Genomic DNA, 5,134 nt, shown 5'->3' on the forward strand with positions numbered 1-5,134 from the left:
CTCTGATCGCATAATTTGCTCATATACCTGTTTGCGAGCGGCAGTGCCGTCCCCCGTGACCCCCGCCTTCCTCTAACTCCCACCCCCGAATCAAGCCCACTTCATTTTTAAAGAGCCCAATCGCAAACTGGTGTCAGGGAGGAGTCTTGATGGGGGAGAGTAGTGGAAGAAGAACGCACTCACTCTGGCTGCAGGCGCGCTACTTCCCACAGAGGCAGAAGCTGCTCTGCGCGCAACGTGTTTTCAAGACCCTGAATGTGATTTATTTGAGAATATGTATACTCAAATGAATGCTATAAAATAAATGCGACGTACATTTTATCTCCTAAAATTTCTCTGCACACAGTACGTGATATTATGTGTCCGTTAATTGGGATGAACTATTGTTAACCCTTTATGGTGTAAGATTAAAAACAATGTGTGATTAAAATGTTATTCATGGAACGTTCTAATGGTGATGAAACAGTCACTACAGTTAATTGAATGTAATTGAGTTCTGGAACACTTTAAATTTTGAAGAAAAGTTTTATTTCCCAAAAATTACCTACTCTTCAAAGGTTTTTTTAACGATATAAAATTGTATTGCCTCCCATTGCAAATTAAGTTAACGTTACTGAGATTATAATTATGGAGGAATTACGGGAAGTGACTGGGAAGAAGTGCCAATGATTCACTTAACCTTTCCGGACCTCTTAACACGGGGTTCCAGGATGTCCCAAAGTAATATTTAAAAAATGCTCATAACTTTCAACAAAAACATCCAATGGAGGCAACGCAGGAAGTACCAAATCATTCAAACTACTGACGCGTAGCATTGTGACACATTGTGGTTGCTTGATTTAGTGCACTTGACAGCGGCTGCGCATTTTACACCTCAGTGGTGAGGGATCAAGACAACCAAACAACGTACTAGAACAGGTCGTTTAGTCAGTAGTTTCATTAACACAATGGTTTCCACTGGCCACAATGATATTGGGGAAATAGCGCATGCTGAACCAACGACTGGACTTTCTGTCGCGTATTTTTGAGTTCGAACAGCTGTATTGGAAAGTCGGCAGTCTGTGTCTAGAAATACATTTTTTTTTGTTGTTCGGAGGTTCTGAACTGTGCGGTTTCAGAAAAGAATGACTTGTCTATTTCTCGCGAAGAATCACACATTCCTGGGTATCTGGGGAACTATAATATTAAAGAACAGCGAGCTCTGTGCGTTAATAAGCGCGCTTTCAAGACAGTTGTCTGTCCGCGCTTTTACGCACGGTGTGAAAAGAACGTACGGTGTCAGATACTATTCAAGGACGTGACGTTTTCATCAAGACAGTACTGTACCGAAAGATAAAACACAAAGTCTTACAGTTCAGTTCAGTTTTGTTAGAAAAGTATGTGTATTTTCCTCCTCAAAAATATGTATTAAATCTTGGAATATCTATCAACGCACGAGGCATATTTAAAACAGACAATGAAAGTGCTTCCTCGCGTTGCATCCAAGATGAATCCTGACAAAAGAAGCCAGAAGAGACAGCCAGCATCCTGTTGTAATGTTTCTGTTGGAATTAAACTCAGTGAGGGATTCACATATTAACTCAGTGTGTAATGGAAAGTAAGTTCAAACTGAACAATGCTAAGACGTTTAAATAGCAATATGTATTACACATATTAATAATAAAATGAGGACATTACAACTAAAAAATGAACAGCGCCATACGATGCTGGGCTTATCCGTCTGTCTGCGTGCCGATTTTAGGCTGTATTAATGCTTTGCAAACCAACCCTTTGAACTGCAAAAGCAGATTCGCCAAAATTGTTTTTGGCTGGACCGCAACAGCGGGGCCAGCCCTACAAACGCGAATGTCTGTGACTGAGTGACTGGGTGATCTGACTGAGTGATGATGTTACACCATTGGTCGGCCGAGTTATGAAGTTACACTATTGGTCGGCGGGATCACGTGTGTTAGGTCCAGCCATATACTAGGTTTTGACCTGGTCTTGTTAAAGTGGGTGCAGTGGACCACACGTTAAGCTGCACCGTGTGGTCTCCTCTGTTTCATGTAAGCAGACGTAACAGAGATGGATGCCACTTCACTAACCAACCATTCTCCATGAGTCTGCAGCATCGAGACCGTGACGTCCTGCTACGGGTATACGGGATTTAAAAAAAATAAATTAATAAATAAGTTAATAACACATGATGGAATATTGGAAAAAGGAAAGCCATATTTAGCGGATGATCTATTTGAATCACTCGCTGTCCCTGGCCTGTTTCCATTGGTTGGTACTTTTGCTAATTCTTATGTTGTTATTATGAGAACAAATTATTACACACATAATAAAATCAATGTGAAAAATAACAACAGTTGTTGTCCCAATGCCTTGGAGGACTCAATTTCTCAAATTACCCTATTACGATAGAGTCTTTACATGTCAGGTGAAGAGCTGTCCTGTAACCCTTATTCACATGATGGGGGAATAGATGGAATAAGATGTATAGGGCTCTGTGTTCCTCCACAGCCCCCCCCCCACCCCGCCCCCACATGATATACTCCTGACAGGGAGTTTGCCGTATGAAATTTATTAAATTCATCTGAAGTCTGTTCTCTCATGAAGTGTATTTCCCTCTCTCTGAGTAAATTGACTCAAGAGCATTTGTTCCTCCCAATACCAAGATTTATCCTATGGGCAATGAGTCACGGTGGACTTTGGATACAACTATAGACATAGTTTTTTCTTGTAACTTGTAAGGAGGTCTGTAAATTGCCTACATGAATCTGAATCTGCAAGTGTTGGCCAGTTTCTGCAGTTAAAACACATCCATTTGGGACTGCCTTTTAAAAAACACTGGCTGAGTTAAAATATGGTATTTATGAATTAATGACGACATGTTCTTTTTGCATAAGCAATGCGACCAGTATTTGAAGGGCACTCCTTTGAGAGATTCAATCCAACCTTCACAAGAAGAGCTGTTTATAAACAGGACATATTTCTGTGCTGAAATGATCTCCTCGATTCATATTTCAGGCAACTTGAATGCTTCAATTCAAATCATGAAATATTTATGGGCTCCAGGAGGTCTGACTGTGATAAATGCTGAACCTATGTAGCTGCTTCATAAACAGAGAACAAAGAAAACATAAAACAGACTTCTGGCCTTGGTCCTATCAGATGTATCTTGCTGCAACATTCTTCTTAACTGGATTCGCAGAAACAGGGGGCTGTGTAATCAGAATTCTATAAACATTTTCCCCACACTTGCTACCATTCCATTCTGATCATTAAAGAAAGTGATTAAAGGAATGAAGTCACTTTAGAGCCTTGAGGAAATTGGGTTTCAGTTAATTGGGTGAGTGATGTGATTCCTATGAGCCCCTCCCCTTTGCAGCTGTGTGACTGAGTGAAACGCCATGGATCACAGAGTTTTCGGAGCCATAATGGGGGACCAGTATTCCATAGCAACTCCCTAATTCATTACAGCAAAACAGGATTAAGAGAAACTGCAACATGCCCACTTACTGGTGCACTGTAAGTAAACAAGTCATGTAAACAAATGTTATAATAGAAATGATTTGGAACCAATGCAATGATGTGTCACAGTCTGTATTATAGTTTGCTGTATTTTAACAACACTGCTTCATGGTAAATGGACTGCATTTATATATAGGGTGCTTCATAGGGAGATAGGCCTCTGGGGGGTTGGTTCCTGTACGTGTGAAACTGTGATATCAAACTCATTCTGTCAACTTTCACCATTTATTCCAGAGATAAGAGTTTGAAGACTTATCTTACCAGTCTGGCTTTCAGTTCTAAATAGCAACATGAGCCCTCTTCCAAATGTTTTGCTTAGTTGGCAGGACAGTCTAGTGGATCTGGATTGAGAAGTACTTGTTAAACGGTAGAAAAGTTGTGCTCTAACTCTAACTAATGTATTTTTGTTGTGTCTGTGACAATAAATGGATGGTCTGAAAGTGTGATACAGAATTATTTTGAGTGAATATGGGTATACATGTATATTTCTGCATGTTTGTATCCATACATGATTGTATATAATTGCTCGTATGAATTAGTAATAAAGTGTGTGTGTGTTTATGTACAGTGGCTCATGTGCATAAAGTGTGTGCAAGGAGGCAGATCTGTGGAGTGCATGGTTCTGCATTAATACGGTGACATGGGCTGGTCAGAGTCACTGGCGGAATTTCCATCTGTGTAAAAACCTGAAGAGGGGAGGGGCTGGTATTTGGCTGTCTTTAGACAGACTGGTTACAAGAGCCCAGGTATGACAGATGCAATGTGGAAATACCAGGCGGATTTAACTGATCAGTTCAAAGAGAAGCTAAATCATATGAATTCTCTACTCTATACAATGTATCTCTCTTCTTTCTGCGTTGCGTCTCCTGCTACATTAAAGGAAGACACAATGAGTGTCAATAACCTTAATGCTGAATGTGTTTTGAAACTGACATTAGAATGTGCTGGAATTCTGAAATATAACTCTCCTTCTGCATTCTACCATCCATCCTCACCTGACCCTCATCTTCCTTTAGAGCTGGATCTATCTGGCAGCCAAAGAGTACAAGATTGGAATTCATGCCAGTCCATCCCAGGGGGAACACATGCATGCACACATGCACACACGTACATGCATGCACGCAGGCACACACATACATGCATGCACACATGCACACACATACATGCACACACAGGCGGGGGACACCAGGAGAACACACAAACCTCACACAAGAAAAAAGGAGAAATCACCAACAAGGAAATGTGAATTACTCTACAGGCATTGCCAGCCTGTCATAACCCTGTGGGTTTAAAAAAAAGGGTGACTTTCCCAATTCCCAACTTTTCTCGAAGGCGTTGCTTCCAGTTCAAATTGACATAGCAATATTAGATTCCCAAGGAAATGTGCATTTAATCAGAGGTGGCACAGCCCTCCGTGGGTTTGTAAAAAAAGAGCACCAGCCCTCTTGGGAAGTGGACTGAACATTAAGTATTTTTTCCCAGATGGCAGTTTTGATTCTTCATCAGGAGAATGGCAGGACCCTGAACACAACCCAAACTAAATCAGGTGCAGATGGGCTTTTGACTGACCTGCACGCAGGTTTACATTATGTGTAAATATCAGCCTCTTTTCCGTGAC

Source organism: Anguilla rostrata, chromosome 18 (assembly GCF_018555375.3).
Source record: "Anguilla rostrata isolate EN2019 chromosome 18, ASM1855537v3, whole genome shotgun sequence".
In the NCBI taxonomy this organism is placed as follows: domain Eukaryota; kingdom Metazoa; phylum Chordata; class Actinopteri; order Anguilliformes; family Anguillidae; genus Anguilla; species Anguilla rostrata.